Here is a 21,262-nt window from a genome sequence, read left to right on the forward strand (position 1 = left end):
CTGATGAGAGATCACATCACTTCTTCACTTCCTGCCACCATCGACTCACTTCAGTTTGCTTACCGGACTAATCGTTCCACAGACGATGTCATATCTCACCTGCTCCACACATCCCTGAGTCACCTGGACACTGGCAGAGGGAATTATGTTAGGATGCTGTTTGTGGACTACAGTTCAGCATTCAACACAATAATTCCCTCTAAGCTTTTCACCAAGTTGACGGATCTAGGACTCAGCTCATCACTGTGTCAGTGGATCCTCAACTTCCTCACCGACAGACCCCAATCAGTGAGGGTAGGAAAACAAGTCTCCTCCTCCATCTCACTCAGTACTGGAGTGCCTCAGGGCTGTGTTTTAAGCCCCCTGCTGTACTCACTGTACACTTATGACTGTGTAGCCACATCAGACACCACCTCCATTGTCAAGTTTGCTGACGACACTGTTGTTGTGGGCCTGATCTCCGACAACATCGAGACAGGCCGTCTCGATGTTGTCGGTTCCTAATCTCCTCCAGGTAGGCCACCTGGAGGAGATTAGGAACCTGGAGACCTGGTGCCAGGAGAATAACCTCCTCCTAAACATCAGCGAGACTAAGGAGCTGATCGTGGACTTCACTACAAAGCAGGCGAGGAATTACAAACCCCTCATCATCAGTGGCACGCCAGTGGAGAGAGTGGACAGTTTCCGATACCTGGGTGTCCACATCACTCAGGACCTGTCATGGTCCTGCCACATCAACACCCTGGTTAAGAAAGCCTGTCAGCGTCTCTTCTTCCTCAGAAGACTTAGAGACTTCCATCTGCCACTGAAGGTGCTCAAGAACTTCTACTCCTGCACCATCGAGAGCGTCCTGACGGCAAACATCTGCACCTGGTTTGGGAACAGCACCAAGCAGGACAGACGAGATCTGCAAAGAGTGGTGCGCTCAGCCGAACGCATCATTCAATCAGAGCTCCCTGACCTGCTGTCCATCTACACCAAGCGGTGCAAGTCCAAAGCTAGGAAGATTATGATGGACCTCTCCCATCCCAAAAATGGACTCTTCTCACTGTTGAGGTCTGGGAAGCGCTTCCGCTCCCTTAAGGCCAAAACAGAGAGAATGAGGAGGAGCTTCTTCCCCCAGGCTATTCGGGGCCTGAACCAGGTGTAGGACTGGACTCTCCCAAACACGTCACTATAAGACTGGACTCTCACACACATCACATCACCACACGCACCACCACACATTTCCTATAATCCTATAATTCCTATAATTTATAATCCTTATCTTTATAATCTCTTCTGCTATTTGCACATTCTTTACTGTAAATTCCTAAGTTAATTTGTAAATTTTGTAGTAAAGTGTAAATTGTAAATATTGTAAAACTTTCTTCTGTCATTTAATGGTTGGGCATTGTACAGCTACAAGCATTTCACCCCCATGTCATACTGTGTATGGTTGTGTGTGTGTGACAAATAAAATTTGAATTTGAATTTGAATTTGTTTTGACACCAGCTGTTAAGGAATTATATAATGTTTTTAACCAGTTAATGAATAAGGTTCCAAAACCAAATTTGTGTAAAGTTGCAAATAGAAATTTCCAGTTTACTCTGTCAAACACTTTTTCTGAATCCAGAGATAATATTGTAGTTTCAATGTTTTTACTGTATGAGTAGTCTATTAAATTAAATAATCTATGTGCGTTGATGAGTGCTTACCTTTTATGAAACCCGTTTGGTCAGGATGTATTAAAAAGGGGGGTTATTTTCTCTAACCTCTTTGAGAGAGCAGATTATTTTAAGGTCTACATTTATAAGGGATATTGGACGATAGCTTGAGGGAAATACAGGGTCTTTGCCTGGTTTTATTAGGAGATTAATGTTTGCAGAATTCCTATTTGGTGGAAGTCTGCCATTCTTCATTCTTTGATTTCCAGCAATGTTTTGTAAAAATTGGTGCTAGAATCGTCCAGAATTCTTTGCAGAATTCTGAAGGGAAGCCATCTGGACCTGGAGCCTTATTATTGAGCATACTTATCAGGGCTTCCTGGAATTCACCTGATGTCAGTGGCGAATCCAGTGCAATTGCTTGAGTGTCTATGACACGGATTCTGAAAGGGACTCAGGCGCAGCCCAGGGTTTTCCTTTAAGCGAAGACAGTGCGTTTATTCACAGTGAACACAACACCAGGTGACTATGTACAATGTGCAGGGGAAAGGGGGTCCAGGTCGCTGGTGTCCGTGGGGAGACGGGGATCAGGGAAAAAGTGCTCCACACTCTCTGTACAGAAGTTGAAAAAACCTCCTCCTCAGTCACTCCTCTTGTAGTCGGGTTCCAGAAACAATCTATACACAGAAAGGTCAGGTTAGTGGAATAATCACAAAATGGGTTACAGACTCAGGTTTACAGATTTACTAGTTGACTGACGCTGATAGCTCAACGATCCAGCGAAGACTAGCATAGATCCCCCATCTTAAGTACTACTGCAATCAGCTGGAATCAGCGGCCGGTGCGGTGATTAGAGCAGGTATGTGGGCCAGCAGGGGGAGCCCACAATGAGCATCGCCGTGACGAAAGAGAGAGCGCGAGAGAGCAAAACCAAAACAAACATATCGCCTAATAGAGGGTCGGCCAGCGAGGTACAGGGACCATGACAGTCTAGTAATTTTGGAAGAGTTATGTTGTCCAAAAACTGATAATTCTTTTTTTTAGATGGGTTTATTTGTGGTGGATATAAAGGTTTACAGAAATCCCTGAAAATGTGGTTTATTTTCTTTGGATCATATATTGTGTTCCCAGATACATCTTAAACGACACATATAGTTGTTTTTTTTCTTTATTTCTTCTTACCTTGTTAACTAGAAATTGACCAGAAAACACAAGATTATCTCTCATGCTACGGGCTTGTAGATCGATAACGGACTCTTTTATTTTTTTATTTTCAATGTTTAGCTGGGTCACGTTATCGGTGAAAGATTTGACCGACTCCCGTAGCGTGGTATTTTCAGCGGCAAGCGATTCCACCTGCTGCTGGCTGAATTCCAGGGATTCTCTCAGAGATTTAAATTCCCGGTGTAAAATCTCCACCAGGGACAGCCTCGCATCAAAACTGGACAATCGCTTGTCGATTGACTCCAGGATGTCTGCGATGTCTTTGCCGGCAGGTGATGTTGTACCGGGGGAGTCTGCCGGGTGACATCTCTTCGATGACGGCGTCTCAATTTTGGCCGGGGAGGATGCACTCTGGGCCTTCTTCATTACTAAATCTTGAAAACAGCGGTCGATGTAATCTTGGAGAGCGTCTAAACTCTCCCCGTTGTCCTCCAGTGTGTTAGAGATGATAAAACAGATGTTGTTAGTTATGTGACAATTGATTAGTATATTTGGTAATACTGAAGCTTGAAAAACCTTTGTTAAACTCTATGCTACCATTCGCTTTTTTTTCCGCCAATTCTCCGGCGTCTGACGTCACCTACAACATGGGTCGCTTACCTTACTCGTCACTTACCGTCGCAGCGCCGTCTCGCCTGACCTGGTAGCCTGTCTGCCCCTGGGTGGGTCCGGGATGGGCGTGAGGTTCTGGGGGCGCTCCGTCTCTGGGCTGGGGCCCTGACCGGGCCTCGGGGCCTTGGGTCCTGGTTTGTGTGTCGCCGGGGTTGTGGGCGGGTGGGTGCATGGGGGCCCATCCTGGCGCAGGGTGCCGCCGGTGCGTCGAGCCGCCTGGGGGGCTCTTCAACTGGTGGGGGAGATTGTCACACCTTGCAGGAGCTTTCCTCTCCTCAGGAACTCTCTGCAGGAGGGGGAGACACAGGAGAGGTGGAGGAAGATCTCAGCCTGGGCGTCTATTGTCTCATGTAGTCTGGAAGATGAGTGGATGGTGGGGTGGGTGCAGTTTTCTCTGTGGTGGGGTTGGGTGGGCTGTCCCGGGCTCTGTGGGGCCGGGAGGCGCTGCTGCGCTGGGCCCCGGTCTGGATGGGCCTGGGCCCCCTTTCCCTGGCGGGTCACGGAGTATGGGAGTGCCTACTGGGGTCAGCGGGGGAGCTGGCCCCAGGGAGGGGTCATCTGCCCCTCCCTTCCTTCCCTCCCCATCTCCAGCTGCCTCCCTCTTCCCGCTCCACCACAACCACCCACACATGTAGGGCCTTGGAGTAGGGGTATGTCACCAGGGTGCAGAGGAGGCTACCCCCCCCCCCCCCCCCCCCCCCCGTCCCCTTCTGGCTGCCTCTGCCTCAATTTTATCCCACAACTTAGACATTCACATTACTCACACTCTCATTACACATACATATAGGAGCTTGGGGGTGGGCACGATACACGGAGTCCAAAGTACCATCAGGGTGTACACCCCACCCCTGGCATCATTGCCCACCTCTCAATTTTAAATACACGTAGACATTGAGGGCTAGCAGGAGGGACCATGCGCTTACCTGCTGCTCTCTGGCAGGTAGCTCCATGCCCTCCTGGGTTTTAATTGCACCTTAGAACACATATGCATCAACACTACAATGAGCGGGTGGAGGGAGGTTTGGAGTCTTCTCTCACCCCCGTTCTCTGCGGCCTGCTGGAGCGGGGGGGCTAGGAGGAGGAGTTGGCCGTCCGACTGCGGTCTGGAGGGTGGGGCCTCCCTGCTGCTGCGGAGTCGGGGCGGTCTGCCTCTCCCCACCGCAGGGAAAAGGGTAACACCACCTGGGTCTGGGTGCAGTTCCCCCCTCCAGGGGCAAGGGTACCTAGACCCGGTTCGTAGAGTACGCTTGGGGAGTGTGACCGTGTGTACAGCGTCTCTTTATGTCTGTCTCCACGTTGGTTGAGTGTGGAGTGAGTGCATATGAGAGCATGAGGGTGGGAATGGATGTTTGTGTCTGTGTGTGCCTGTATTTCTGTGTCTATATGTCAGGTTGGGTGTCAGACGCCACCTCTCTGGGGACATCTCAGGCCCTCCAAGGTTTGGAGGCCTATCTCCACCCACCACCACTTCCCCTGCCAGTGGCGGACTCCCTCAGGTGTCGGTGCGTTGGTGGTTCTTTGTGTCTGGGGGTGGGCGTCCGGGTACACACCAGCTCACTCCTTGGCGGCCGCTTATCGGGGCCTGGAGCCTGGGGCTCGCTCGGGCCACTTCGGAGGTGGGGTGCCCCCGGCCTCTCGGCCTGGGGCTCGGTCACTCAGGCACAGCTGGCTGCCGGCGGAGCTCACGGGCGCGTCACTGCAACTCCCCCTGGCTTCTGCTCCGCGGCTGCTGGGTGAGCCCTCATCTGGGACTCTCCTCAGCTCTTTCTGGGACAGTGGCGCGGCTGCCCCTCTGTTGGTCTTCCTTGGTCTCTTGTGTTCTGGGGGCCTCTGGATGTCTGGAGTTTTGATCTCCTCCATACCTGCTTCATACCCTGGAGGACGGGGCTGTGGCTCCCCACACTCCCTAGCAGATCGTTACATGGAGAAACCTTTGGAATGCAAGCATGCTGATCCACACAGGTGTGCACACAGGTGTACACATGGGTATTCACAGACGCGGACTAAAGCTTTCTTGGCTGCTGCCTCAAAGCACATTGTGCGCTGTCTATCTTGCGTGCTGCACAATATCGTTTAATATTTAGTATCTACTGATATCTACTGCTAGCTAGTTTATTGTGATGGTGCCGTTTTTTTTAGTATGTTGCTCTTTGTTGTTTGCTTTCTCTTCTGTTTTTTTTCTCCATACAGGTGATCCAGGTGTTTTTGTTTTTTTTTGTTTGTTTGTTTTTGTTTTCTTTCTTCCCCCCCTTCTCACCGTCTCTTCTCCCCTTTGGTTTTCTTTCTCTCCCTCTCTTTCTTTCATTCTCTCTCCCTGTCCTATCCCCCAGTCATGTCTGTCCCGTTTGTAGCAACTGAAAATAAAATAAATTCATAATTATAATAAAGGTCAATCAAATGGACCAATATGGCAAGGCCATGATGATCCACTTGGTAAAATAAATCCGCTTGGCATCTTTCTTGGCCTCAAGACAACAATTCTGATGCTAAAGTTCCAAACGGGACACAAAAAAAAAAAAGAAAAAAAAAAAAATAGAAATTGACCAGATTTATTACCTTGTTCAAAATTTTGTTAGCGTAGCCGTTGTACTAATAATTTATTTTTTTAATAATGATTTCATTTAATTCTAGGGTTTTTTTGCGTATTTTGTTCAATGTTTCCTGATCTTGGTGTGACACGTAGGCTTCTTCTAGGGATTTGATGTTTTTTTCTGCTTCCTCAATATTTTTGTTTTCTTCTTTCTTTTTATGTGGTGAGAAAGAAATAATTTTACCTCTCATCACAGCTTCACCAGTTTTACTTCATTATATTGCATAAATGTCAGTTACAAGCTTAAATATAAAGTTGAAAAAATGTAATCGCAATTAATTACAGACAATTTTGATATTAGTTAGTTCCATCCATTTTCTTCCAATTATCTGGGGCCGGGTCACGGGGGCAGCAGCCCTCTCCCCAGCAACCTTCTCCAGCTTGTCCAGGGAACACCAAGTTGTTCCCAGGCCAGTCGAGAGAGATAATCTCTCTAGCGTGTCCTGGGTCTGCCCTGGGGCCTCTTCCCTTTCTTAAAGATGGGGACCACCATCCCTGGTCTCCCAGTCCAGGGGTACTGCCCCTGATCACCATGCAACATTGTAGAGACGCGTCAACCAAGACAGCCCTACAACATCCAGAGCCTTCAGGAACTCTGGGCGGACCTCGTCCACCCCAGGGGCTCTGCCACCAAGGTGTTGTTTAACTGTTAGTTAATTTTGTTAACATACACACACACACACACACACACACACACACACACACACACTCTCACACACACACACACACACACACACACACTCACACACACAGTACCAAACCGGTTTCAAAAGTACCGGTTTGGTACTGGTATCGGATAAAACCTAAACGATACCCATCCCTAATCAAGACAAAGAAGCTCCTGACCATGCATGGAAGGTTTGACCCGAAGTCCAGCACCTTGGGACTGTATGTTAAGCAGAAGGAAGGAGGCCGGGGACTGGTGAGTGTCAGCACCAAAGTTCAGGATGTGGCAACGAACATCCACGAATACATCAGGAAGATGGGCCCAAATGACCACAAGCTCAGTGAATACCTAAGGCAGCAGAAATCAAAGAAAGAGGAGGAGAAGGAGGAACCATCACAGGAGGACAGGCCCCTGCACGGTGTGTATCAGATAGAGGAGATATAGGAGCAGATAGAGGAGGTGGCTGACATCCAGAAATCCTACCAGTGGCTGCACTGAAAGACAGCACAGAGGCACTAATCATGGCAGCACAGGAACAAGCTCTGAGCATAGGATCCATAGAGGCTGGGGTCTATCACACCTGGCAAGACCCCAGGTGCAGGCTGTGTAAAGATGCCCCAGAGAAAATCCAGCACATAACAGCAGGATGGAAGATGCTAGCAGGCAGGGCATACATGGAACGCCATAACCAATTGGCCAGCATAGTGTACAGGATACAGTGGTAATCGGAGCACTAAGTGTGGTGACTCCCAAACTATGTGAGTGGCTTGAGCAGATCCCAGCAACAAAATAGGAGATCTCTGTCCAGAAGAGCGCAGTCCTAGGAACAGGTAAGATACTGCGCAGGACCCACAAGCTCCCAGGCCTCTGGTAGAGGACCCGAGAAGGGAATTATTTATATATTTATATAAATATAGAAATGCCCATTCAACTGTAGCTGAATCCTAATTTTATATTTGATATGAAATGTAATAATTCAGCTTTAGCTTGGCAGGACAAAATTTAGGACACGGAAAGTGAAGATCAAAAATCAAGAAACAGATCAGACAGAGTTTACTGATCGACCTGTGAGATAGTAATCCATAGCAACAGACCCGGGGGTGATCCACCCTAAAAACTGTTTCTACACCAGTTCATGACTATTTCAATTTCTAATAATTCCAATAATACTACTAATAAATTCCAATATTTCTGCCTTTATTGGCTAAAATGCGTAAAAAGAGAACAAACCTCTGGCACAACCAGGTCAGGGCAGCCATGACCTGCTGTGTTTGGACAATCTGGGAACCCATCGATTAGTCTGCTGACTTAGATTCTGGATACAACGCACAAGTTTTCTGGGCTTCTGGTTTATCCAGCAGATATCTGGGCAAGAAATCAACTTCCTGCAATTGCTCGTTGTCTATGAAAGCACATGTCTAGATTATATTTGATGATGCAATGCATTTTCAGCAGATGAACTCTTTTGCTCTCCTGACAGACTATTGCTTGCATGCTGTTCAAATGTGATTCGTCGGGAAAAATGAACAGAAATCTTATCCTGTGATTCTGGATTCAACATACTCAGATACAAAATCATTTTGTTTAGATAGGAGAGAAAAGAAGGTGACAGAAAGATGAGGCACCGTGACTGATTCATCCTCTATAAACATCCACAGGAAACTGATGGAAACCTGTCCAACAACATCAGCGTCCTAATGAGCCGCTGCTAGAAGGACAAAATCCTGACCTGACATCAGTCCAAGTGTCTGGTTAAATGTACTGAAAGGTGTTAAACAACAAGTGCTGCTGGAAGAGTTTTCATGAAGAGAACATTAACACTGTGAATGAGGGATGGACTTTGATTCAGTTTGACACAATCTGTTTTTCTTTCACTTTGAATAAATGTTTTTGTGGGACTGAGGATACATTTGTTTACATTTGGAAGTTTGATGTCATCTGTTCCTCTTGTTTCTGTCTTAAAACAGGATGAAAAATCTGTTTAAACAGAAATAAATAGAATTGAATTTCTGACAGCAGTAAATAAAAATGGTCCCTGAGCTCAGTATGTTTGTGACTCTGAGATGGAGGTGAAACATGTGAAGCTGGGCTGTGGTTTACTGCTCTCTTCCTGTCACAGACACTGTTTGACATCTGTTCATCTGTTGGTTTTTGTTCAGGCTGCAGGGATCATTTCTCACTGTGGGGAGCTCTCTTCCAACATGTGCAGTAGTAGGTGGCTGAATGATTGAGTTTAACTTTCTCTAACTTAAGATTGCAACCATTATGTTTGTTGCCAGCTGAGAAATCTCGTTTCTGAGGATGGCCATAATCTGAATAAATGCCACAATCTTTTGTATCAATGCGCAGAATAATTTTGAATGTTTCTATTTTCTGGTACCAACGAATATAACTATTACTACACTGTTCAGTCCCTCCACAGCTGAAGGAGACACTTTCTCCAACTCTCCTGGTCAATGTTAAATCGTCCTGAATCAGCTGTTCTGCTGCCATGGTAACCAGTGCTGTAGAGACACAGACAGATAGATGAAGGTTAGTGTGACAGTGTTTGTTACAGGTTGACTTTGTTGGCTCCTGATTGGCTGGAAACACTCACCTGAACACAGACAGCACAGAGCAGCAGCTGGGAGGAAAAGCATTTTGTGCAGTGGTGTTTCCTCTGGTGAACCTGGGGAGAAGTGGCGCTCTGATGCAGCTGAGGCCAAACAAGGACGAGCTGTGAGATCAGACGAGGGCCACGTGGTTTCTAACAGGTCCTCAAAGCTCCCATCAGCCCCTGCGGCCCACAGATAAGACTGCTGCTGCTGATTGACAGCTCAGCTGAAGCTGCTGTGGTTTCATCGTCTTCATTTCAATCTGACAGCAGATCCAAAAATCTGGGTCACATGATGCACAAACACTCAGAAACATTCATGTTGCTGTGAATTTACTAACACACACTGTTATCTGTTGTTTTCTTCTTCATCTAACTTGTTGAATATCTTCACCTTTTCTTTGTTTGTGTGAATCAAAATGAATAAATAATATTCACAGCATCTCATTTTTAATTGTTCTGTTTTGTTGACGACAGTTTTAAGAATCATTAAAATGATGATCATCAATTCTAATATCTATAAACAGTAATAAAAACAGGGCTGTGTTTCACGTCAGCTTCAGCTTCATTTATTTGTAGCCATGGTTAGATTTCATTTGCAGCAGGCAGTCATCCACCTTTACACACACATTTACACAACAGTACAAAAGTAGGAATATTTGGAAACATCTCTGTGATCTCTATAAGACAAAAGGATGGGAGAGGCTGGTGTGGTCTCAACACTGTTCATAGTGTTTCCTTCAGTGCTGCTGACAGCGTCTCACAGCGTGGTGTGATACGTGACACCTTGTAAATGAGTCATTTACCTCAGAGCCGATTTTTAGGCTCTCGCCTTTAGTTCATGTTTGTTTTCATCACTCGTTGTCGTCACACCGAACCTCCTGTAATAAACTTCACTTAATTCTTCGCCATCGAGCCTCCAAGACATAAAACACAGAGCTGTGTGGAGTAAATCTCATCAGGAAAATATATTTTATATTTACATTTAAAATTTTAAAAATATTAATATAATATTAACATCAACAGAATTTATAGCACAGCGTCAGTGAACTTAATAAATATTCATCACTGGTAAAATCATCAAATTAGTAAATGATCTTTGTTTTGACTTTGTTTCTCTGTGCTGGTCTTGATTATAATAATTATGATTCTGTTTACATTTTTTAACTCAAATGTAATATTTGTATAAATTGTACTAGTCTGAATAATTAAGCTGATTAATCAATGACACATTTGTTTTAACCTCCTGAGACACGAACTCTTTCATGGCATACATTTTTAATTTCTCTTTGCTCTTTGGGCTGATTGGGACCTGATGAATGTTTTTGTTTCTGAGAAAAATGAGATCCACATATGAGGACATATTTTTGATGTGGCAGTATGATGTCCTTGTAAGTGGATATCAGGCCCTTGTCGAGCAAAATGCAGTAATTTGGTCTAGACAACCCAAAATGTGATGTCCACATATGTGGACGCCAGGTCCTAGGAAGTTAAACATTTTACATATTTATAATTATTAGGAAAAGATGGAAAGATGCTCAACATCCATCTGAACTGATGGTGTTTTGTGAAATTGTTTTTACAAATCTTGTCTTAATTTATTCCCTTTTTCAGTGTTTTTAAATCATAACGGTTCAACTTGAGTTCTGTGGGATTTAATGTTTAGACTTCATCTTGTATTTGTCTTTTGTGATCGTACTAAACATCAACTGTGTAACAGCTCTGAGTTCACACTTTGTTTCTCTCACACACATGAACACAGATGCTTCCTGAATAACTTGAAGCAGAGTTCATGCTTGTAACTGTCATTGTGTTATTAAAGTGAAAAGCCACAGCTAACGGTGTGGAGGCTGCAGAGCAGAAACCCACACAGCCCGTCTGCTGCAGGAGAGCAAGTTTATGATCTGTGAATGCTGCAGTCACACAGGTTATGTATCACAGAAGAAATGAGAAATGCATTCTTAAAATCACAATCTTTATTTTTACTTCAGACAAATAACTACACTGTTATTTTGTTATGGTGGGATCTGAATGCATCAGCTGAGTTTTTCTGCAGAGATGTACAAAAGAAATCTTCACATAAAGAATCTACACTTTTACAAACACATCAAACATGTTTATTTGTAAATTTATATTACACAGTTTAAGATGATTAAATGAGAAAAGGTCAAATGCTCAGTAATGAAACATTGAACCAACCAGAAGTTAATTTACATTTCTGACTGCTGACTGGAGGAAATCTGATGGTGAGAAAAGGCGAGCAGGAAACAGTCAGTCAGCATGTGTGCAGTTGGTGGACGCTCCCTTGTTTGTGAGCATCATCAGCAGAGAGAGTCCACAGCAGTACACCAGACTCTTCACTATCAGCACTGTGTACAGCAGGCAGAGCAGCTTCACCTCGTGTATAGAAGGAAGAGAAGGAAGATACAGGGCTGGTGGAAGAGCTGGAACCTCTGAAACAGAAAATGAGTCAAATGTTTGGAGCTGCAGTGAGAAATGTCAGTCCTCTGCTGCTCTGCTCTCTTTGACAGCATCTCCACATGAAGCTGAATCACTGCTGAACACAGTCACCAAGCCTTCATTACCTTGTTGTGTTTGGGCCTCCACTGTGCCCCCCTCGTGCTTCACCCAGCAGCTGTACATGTATGTGTCACAAACATCACGATCAACCATCCTGATGGCAATGGTGCGTCCCGCCTCTCTGAGCTCCAGCTGCTCTCCCTCAGCAGGGGGCAGCTCCTCCGCTTCTCCGCCGTTCTTCTTCTGTCTTTTCCAGGAGAACTGGACCAGAGGAGGAAACATGGCTGAGGCCACACACAGCAGGGAGCTGTTCCCCTCCAGGTGGGCTCTGGATGCTGCTGGGTACACGCTCACCACGGGCTTCACTACCTGCTCATCTGAAGTTTGACAGCAGCAACAAGCAGCACAGACACACATTCACACAGTCAGCAGCAGCTTCCAGCACTGCACTGCATTCAGTCTGATCCTGGAAACTACATGGACTCTGATCACTAAACTACTCATCAATACAGCACAAAGTTCACTACATACACTGGATTCAGCTTCATATCAAACACAGTCATCACCTCATGTCATCATGGCTCACATGAGGAACACTCAGCATGGTTTTACATCATGAAATAAAATGTATTTCTTCTCTTTTATTTTCTTGGCTTTACTTCACAATGTAATTTATCACAACTCTAAATGTATATATAGAGATTTGTCTTTAACTTTTTAAATATATTTCCAATCCCAAACACATTTCAACAGAGTTGATCTTCTTCCATAAAATCCATTAACCTTTTTTAACTTTATTCTGCACTGAAATTATGTAAATTTTAAATAGTCTTTAAAGACATGTTTTATATTTGTTACAATAACTAACATTCTTCTTTCAGAGACTTTAAAATTCTTAAATCTTTTACTGCAATAATTGGATCGGCTTTAATTTTATTATTTGGTTTGATTGTTATTTTCTTCCATATTTAAATTAATTATTAAATAAAATTAAATGCAATTTACCTAAATCTGACAGATAATTAAATCCTTTTTTTGGCCATTTGATTTAATTTATTATTATTTTTAATTAAAAAATTACATTTTGTGAATGATTGTGTATTTACTTTTACATATTTTTCAAAGACATATTTACAGGTAACATTTTTGAACTTTCATTATTATTTGTCATTTTGACTCATAAAACCTGACTAACAATTTCATATTTTATCCAGTATTTTTCATCACATTTTACACGTTTAATATTTCACTGATCAGTATCTATGACAATTAATAAAATAATGTTTTTGGAAAAAAAGACTTTTTGGACCAACATGCTATATCGTTCACTATTAAAAACATATCTACATTTTCTTCTTAGCAAAATTCATATTTACAAATCTGCTACTGTATTATTTTAACATCAAATATGATCTTGTGTTAAAAACCAGCAGAATCACTGAGAGGATCAAATCCTAAATATTTGTAACATCACTAATATTTGCAGAAATAAAGAATAACTTTAGTTGTTCAGTGAGATTTCAACATGTTTTCAGAGATTATTGAGCTTTTCTTATGTAACAATGGCTGCAGATGAATTCTCCTATTTTAGTTTTTGAAAACCTAACATCTAATACCTGCAACAATAGAAGCTGGCTTTTAAAATATTTTCAGTATCTACAATAAAACAACAGAAGGAAAATTCTTTGTTCTTACCTGTTACATAGAGTTTAGTTCCAGAGCCAAAGATTCTGTTTCCCACAGTGAGACAGACTGCTACAAAAACCTGCTGTTGAACGTGTCAGCTGAGGTGAATGAGTCCAAATGAGGAAGCAGGATCATATTTCAGCTCCATGATGTGTTTCTCTAATGTTCATATCAACATGACTGTCTCTTCTTCTCTTTTCTTTAATGCACATGGATTCTTCATTAACTGATTCAGTTGATTCTGAATTTTTGATCCAGGTCAACATTTGACGTCTGGACTGAAACACCTGACATGAATAATGCAACTGGAATTTACAGGGTTGTGTTTAGTCTGCTTAAAATGTAGTTATCCATGGCAGTCAGTCAACTTTGTGTCAGCATTATATGGCTCACAGTCTACACTCAATACTGGATGACATACAGACTCCTTTTTGATAAAGTTAGCTATAACTGGATCAGGTGACCCTGAATCCTCCCTGAGTTATGCTTCAATCCCATGATGCACTGAACATTTCTCCTTCTCTCATCTCTTCTTCCCTTACTGTGTTTTATACACCACTCTGCATTTTATTATAAGTTATTATTAATCTCTAGCTCTCTTCCACAGCATGTCTTTTGTCATGAATAACACACTGCTGGTACATGCAGAAAGTGGCAACTAAAAGGTTAAGTCTGCTGTCATCTCCCTGCTCCTTTACAAAAACATACATACATCCAGCATTTTGTCACTGTGTGGGTGGCGTAGGTGCAATCTTGAGTATCAGTGTCAAGTTGCCAAGTCAATCAAACATTTGTGAAGTTAGTTCCTGATGTTTATTTCTTATAGCAGAATCTCTTATGTCGCATTAAGTTTCTACTGCCAGCAATATGACGGCATTTCAAAAAAGAAGACTTTAGACTGGGTTACCTCGCTGAATCCTTTTAGACAAGGGACTCGCTATCTGACCTGACAAGGAATGACTGAAAACACACGGACTAAATACACACAGGTGGATAATGAGGGAAGTGGGAACACATGGGGAAACAGTTGACACACATGAACATAACGACGTCACAAGGGGAGTGTAAAACTAAACACATAGAACACAGGACCTCTTCAAAATAAAACAGGAAACATAATGGAAAGCAGACATGACAACATGAACTTGACAACAAAAGACATGCAGACATGAAACACATAAAGGAGAAAGGAGACTTAACACAGGGGTTAAAAACACGAGGGGGAACTAAAAAAAGAACTTAGATAACCTAATGAACTGAAATAAACCATAAACATCAACATAAACTAAAATTCAAAACACTGGGTCTTCAGGGGTTTTTCTGAAACAAAACCTTTTTGTTTCAGAAACATCTAAAAAGGAAGAAACCTCCGGCAGAACCAGGCTCAGGGAGGGGCGGGGCCATCTGCTGCGACCGGTTGGGGTGAGAGAAGGAAGACAGGATAAAGACATGCTGTGGAAGAGAGACAGAGGTTAATAACAGATATGATTCAATGCAGAGAGGTCTGTTAACACATAGTGAGTGAGAAAGGTGACTGGAAAGGAAAAACTCAATGCATCATGGGAATCCCCCGGCAGCCTACGTCTATTGCAGCATAACTAAGGGAGGATTCAGGGTCACCTGGTCCAGCCCTAACTATATGCTTTAGCAAAAAGGAAAGTTTGAAGCCTAATCTTGAAAGTAGAGATAGTGTCTGTCTCCTGAATCCAAACTGGAAGCTGGTTCCACAGGAGAGGGGCCTGAAAACTGAAGGCTCTGCCTCCCATTCTACTTTTAAATACTCTAGGAACAACAAGTAGGCCTGCAGAGCGAGAGAGAAGTGCTCTAATAGGGTGATATGGTACTACAAGGTCATTAAGATAAGATGGGGCCTGATTATTTAAGACCTTGTATGTGAGGAGCAGGATTTTGAATTCAATTCTGGATTTAACAGGAAGCCAATGAAGGGAAGCCAAAACAGGAGAAATCTGCTCTCTCTTTCTAGTCCCTGTCAGGACTCTTGCTGCAGCATTTTGGATTAGCTGAAGGCTTTTCAGGGAGTTTTTAGGACTTCCTGATAATAATGAATTACACTGAAAAAAAGGGACTGGCCATCTCTTGGATTTATGTTTGCATCTTGCATGTATTTAACACAATTGCCTCATGTTTTAAAGTTAAATGTAACTATATAGTGTAAAAACTACATGATATGTAGAAAGGGTGTAGTAAATTGTTCATATCATGTTCAGGCGAAGTAAGTCAATAATATAGCAACGTTAAATCTCGTGAAACCACGCGTGATTTCATCTCGCGGGCTTTGGATCGTGGTTTAAAAAAGGCATCCGTCTCAGTCAAGTCGAGCAGCCAACTCTACGTTTTTTGGTATGTCTTGATTTTTTTGAATTAATATTTACCATATTTCAGCCAAATGTAGTTAAACGTCTAGAGTGTCGCCATGTAACATGCTAAAAAAGAGCCGTTAGCTTATTTGCTGTTTTATCTGTTGTCAAAGAATTGGCGCTTTTTCATCTGAATTTGTCTTTGGCACAAGAGCCGTAATATCACATTAAACCTAATTATGAGGCACTCATAACATAATTAGGTTTTCTGTGTGAATAGATTTGCCAACTGACTCTTCAGTTACATTGTGTATTTACTGCATCGTGGTGTTAGTGAGATTTTGAACATTGAACAGCTTTAGCTAATATCATCAGCGACATTATGCTAGCTTACATCCCTACCCCTCCTGCCCTCACCTGCTGTCCTTTTGTTTTTGTTTTTTTGTTTTTTTTTGCTGCACATTGAGAGACGACCTCTATTCTGCATTTCACCAGGAGTCAGCTGATGGATTGTGGGTTCAAGGTGTTATGGTGAGAAAGTATATTCTATTTTCGCTTAAGGTTTCTGTTACTTGATTATCATAGATTTATTTTTAATTATTAGGTGCATGCATACTCAAACAGACCACCCTATTAATACAACTGAGAAATCCAAAATCTGCCATAGGTTTAGCTTATACCTGTATGTATTGTCAGAAAGGTGATTACTGGACTCACATTAATGCACACTTGAACTAAAATGAGGTTGTAACTTGTGGGTTGTTGGGTTGCAAATCAGAAACAAACATGTTTGGACTTTTTTAATCCCATAAGATCTGGAAACACAGTTTTTATTCAACAAAACATTACTGATTAACCAAGCACAGTGCCTGCTGTTATTTCAAAATAATTTTATGTCATTTCAGATAAAATGCAGCATTCCAGCGCATCCCAACCATGCCTTTACAGTCAAGGTTTCTGACGGAGCTGAGTTTCTCTCTGACAGTCTGCTGAAAGTGTTTGCAAAGTGATCGGGGGAACAGGGCACAAAGCTAAAGGATGTAGCTGCCATGATGACAGTAAGAACTTTAAAATTCTTTAACTACAAAGTGTATATGTATTGCATTAGGTCAGTAAAAGATTTTTATGCTGCATCCATTGAAACAGTCAACTATTACCTGTGAGTACTGATTCCACTGAAAGGATGCCATAATTTTCGTCATGCATTTACTGGCCCACTGAGAAAAAAATGTCTTTTTAAAAAAATATATGTTCTGGAAACTGTATATCCATAAAGTTGATGTCAAACAGGAACTTTTGATATTGCTTTGTAGATGCTGGTGTTGCATGTTGACTGGTTTAAAAAGTCAAGAGTTATTGTCTGGGATCATTTTCTTCTGTGCTACTGAAAATTTTGAGTTCACAAATCTCTGTTTTCTTTGTTATAATACTTAAGGATGACATTAATGCTCAAAGGGAGTCCCTCATCAAAGTGCTCCGCATCTGTGTGAAAGACAATTGCAACATCTTGGTGCAGGAGTTCATGGTGAGTGTTTTATGAGTAGATTGTGGCTTTGCAACATTTAAAAATGCATTTAGTTATCCACTTGATCCTCATTGGACTGGTTAGGACCAGTAGTCCTCTTTAATAATTTGAAGTTCACATGAGGCCTGGTAGTGAACTCGGCCGCCGGCCCTTGAGGCCCCACCCCCACCCCTGTATTAGGGGTCACATCAGTGTGAAAAAACTTTAAATTTGTCATTCTAATGAACAAAGAAAAATCTCACCAATATTTACAGTAGCTTTTGTTTGAAAAAAAAAATGACCAACTGACCAACAGCTAACCAAATTGTGGGGCTGAAAGTCTAAATTCTAACATCTTCTGAGTGACATAACCTGGATTTCTGATGGGCCGGTGTCTTTCTAACAAAAACTAATGTAAAGCATTTCAAATTATTAGGTTTTTTACTCTCTCTTAGAAACTCTGTTAGACCATGAATGGCAGCATGGCAGGCCACTCTTTGGCTATAGCTATTTACTATGTTGCTTTCATTGGTTTAAATTACTCTAACATTAGAACTGGTAGATTCAAAAGAGATGAGTTTAAAAAGGAATCTTAAAAAAATGTTTTGTGTTTAACCAGGACTTGACTGAGGCCACTGCACAGATTGAGAAAACCACAATGAACATCTGTCTCCAGAGATGCGCCAGGCAATGACTTTTCTGATGTTGGCATCATCATCGAGGGTGTAGTAGTTCTTCAAGATCTGGATAACGTGACCTTTGCAGTAGCCATGCTGTTTGGACCTTTTTTATTTCTTCAATATGAGTTACCCATCACAGCTCTGCTACACTTTTGAGGTGATTCAAAGGGTGGTAATGGAGTTGGATGTGACTCAACTCTCAAGAAAAGCCAAAACTAAGACAAAACTGCTCCTGCAAGGAAAGCTCACTGTTATGCATGCAAGGTGATCAGCTCTAGGTGAGAGGACATTTAAATCTCACACTTGTTCTGCTGCAGTTTTGAAGCTCAATTCCAGGAACAGATCGCAGGGTTCATTTTTATATACTCTGCAACTGCCATGAGGACAGGGCCGTTTTTTTGTTGTTGTTTGTTTTTCCTTTTGCTCTGTACAAGTTCTCTGTTTGTCTGTTTGGCAGCATTTTTAAATTTCTCTTTGTATTTTTTCTTTCTTTTACTAGTGAAGAGATGTAGCGTGAACAGTTATACAGTCTAAATATCCCATATGGGTCGTGTGAAATGGTATTTTCAGTTTCATTCAGTTGAAGTATAGAAAATTGAATATTTCTAAGTAGGGATGGGTACCGGTGTCCGGTGCCATGATGGCACCGGTTCTGACATAAACGGTAGTAACCAGACCGCAAAGCAGCGCACATTTCGGTGCTTTATTTCGGTGCTTTTTTTTCCAGAGCTGTGATACACTTCTAGCCAATAATTTTACGTTTCCGAGGATAGTAGGCGGGACCAGGTACGTGCGTTCTTTTAGAGCAGAGCTACAGATTAAAAATGCCCAAGGCGAAGCGGTCAAAAGTCTGGCTGTACTTCACAGCAAAATATGCAAACTCAGCAGCCTGCAACAAGTGCTTTAAGCTGATACTGTGATACTGTCAAAGGAGGTAACACCTCAAATCCGATGAAACACCTGGCGACGCATAGCGTTCTTTTTAAAAGCCCAGAAATGCGCCGTATGATAGCTTGCTGCGAGACCTCACACCGAGCGCATCTACTGTGCGTGGGTTGCCTGTTATCTGACCCGGAGTTAGCAATATCCCCCAAAAACCCCGAAGAGGAGAGTCCTGGCCCCTATCCCTGCCAGTGTAGCAGAAATGATGAGGATGATGATGGCAGCAGCAGCCGTTCTTCTCTGCGTGAGTAGCTTAATGTTGTTCGTGTTTAATTTACGTTGAGTAGGCTAACCACGTTATTAAATTAATGCATGTAAGGTGAACTAGCAAACATCATCATAGCTACATGCGGCTGTCTTCTTGTTTGATGGCAGATACTCCCTTCACCCTGGCCAAAAAGGCTAAAATGACCAAAGAAAAAGTGGAAAACAGTTAAACATGAGAGGTTTTTGGACAAAGTTTGTGTTTTTTCCATTGTTTAAGCCCTGCTTCCAGCCAAGAGTGATACCATATATGCCCCATAGCTGCAGAAAAGGCTAACATTGTTATCTTTTTACAAAAAAACAGCTGAACATGAGAGGTTTTTGGACCAATTTTGTGTTCTCCATTCTTTAAGCACCGGTTTGAGCACCGTTTGAGCACCGGCACCGTTTCAAAAGTACCGATTTGGCACCGGTATCGGATAAAACCTAAACGATACCCATCCCTATTTCTAAGTGTGCTGTTTTGAACCAAGATGTCACAGTATGATCAGTGCTGTAATTCTTGACAGTCACTGTATCAATGTTGTTTTTGCATTTCTTGAATAAAGGTTTTGACCTGCAAATGCTAATTTCTTTAGTTATTGGGGTAAAATGGGTAGTGTTAATAGGAAGGTGTTTGCCAATTCAGTAACCTAATTTAATTTTAATGGAAACTAACATTACCTCAAATTGTTTAGTTATAATTGTTGTTTAACTGAATCTTGATGTCAGAGGCCTTAAATAGAATGTTTTGTATTGTCCTGTAACATTTTTCAAAAGAAACAGTCTAATTTCTTTGCTGTGATTGATTCCAGAGAACACGGAAAAACTGACATTATTTAACTGTTGATTTATATAGATTCAGTGGAGGAGTAATGTCAGTTTAATTCTCTACCTACTGTCAATGCAGTGAAATTAGACATTTTGTTTTGAAAGGTTACTGGTGGATGCCAGCAACCATCTTGGAAGAGAACAATACAATCTGTTATAAGGCCTCCATTTGAAAATTGTGTATTTGATACTAGAATATAATAGCAAAATATAATTTGAAGATAACATGTAGTATTTAAGTGACCAAGTAGTATTGGGTAAAAGTTATTGAATGGTGTTGGGATAAAGTGAGAAAATTGTGAAGGATTAAAATATTCCAAGAGCTCAAATTACTTCATCAAAACATGTTTAAGTCACATTTTATCAACACAAATTGCACAGGTTTATTGAACATGAATAAATTGTGTTAATTTAACTCAATTGTTTAGGTTGCTGCCAAAGCAAAACATCTGTGTGCAACAAATGTCCACTATTGAATTAAGTAAATCCAACAACATATTTTTTTCAGTGTACAGTAGTCCAGCCTGGAAGTAATAAATGCATGAACTAGTTTTTCAGCGTCACTCTGAGACAGGATATTTCTAATTTTAGAGATGTTGCACAAATGGAAGAACGCAGTCTTACATATTTGTTTAATATGTGCATTGAAGGACATGTCCTGGTCAAAAATGACTCCAAGGTTCCTCACAGCGTTACTGGAGGCCAAGGTAATGCCATCCAGAGTAAGAATCTGGTTAGATACCATATTTCTAAGATTTTCAGGGCCGAGTACAATAACCTCAGTTTGATCTGAATTAAGAAGCAGAAAGTTAGCAGCCATCCAGGTCTTTATGTCTTTAAGACATTCCTGCAGTTTAACTAATTGGTGTGTGTTATCTGGCTTCATGGACAGATAGAGCTGGGTGTCATCTGCATAGCAGTGAAAATGTATGCTATGTCTTCTAATGATGCTGCCTAAGGGAAGCATGTATAATGTAAACAGAATTGGTCCTAGCACTGAACCCTGTGGAACTCCATAATTAACCTCAGTGTGTGAAGAGGACTCTCCATTTACATGCACAAACTGGAGTCTATTAGATAGATATGATACAAACCACTGCAGCGCAGTACCTGTAATACCTACAGCATGTTCTAATCGCTCTAATAGGATATTATGGTCGACAGTATCGAACGCTGCACTGAGGTCTAGCAGGACAAGCACAGAG

At 42.2% G+C, this 21,262-nt stretch overlaps 1 protein-coding gene and 1 long non-coding RNA gene across 8 annotated transcripts in view; both read left to right on the forward strand.

The window, feature by feature from the left end:
- The window catches only part of LOC120718841, a 223,853-nt gene that overhangs the window by 101,113 nt on the left and 101,478 nt on the right, over positions 1-21,262 (forward strand). The gene's annotated exons all lie outside the window — the stretch shown is intronic.
- Positions 16,283-18,647, forward strand: LOC120718851. Its single transcript, XR_005692573.1, has 4 exons — positions 16,283-16,388; positions 16,763-16,915; positions 17,293-17,382; positions 17,981-18,647. It is a non-coding gene; the product is annotated as an uncharacterized LOC120718851 (long non-coding RNA).

The sequence above is a fragment of the Simochromis diagramma genome, unplaced genomic scaffold (genome assembly GCF_900408965.1).
Source record: "Simochromis diagramma unplaced genomic scaffold, fSimDia1.1 OVJJ01000544.1, whole genome shotgun sequence".
Taxonomy (NCBI): Eukaryota; Metazoa; Chordata; class Actinopteri; order Cichliformes; family Cichlidae; genus Simochromis; species Simochromis diagramma.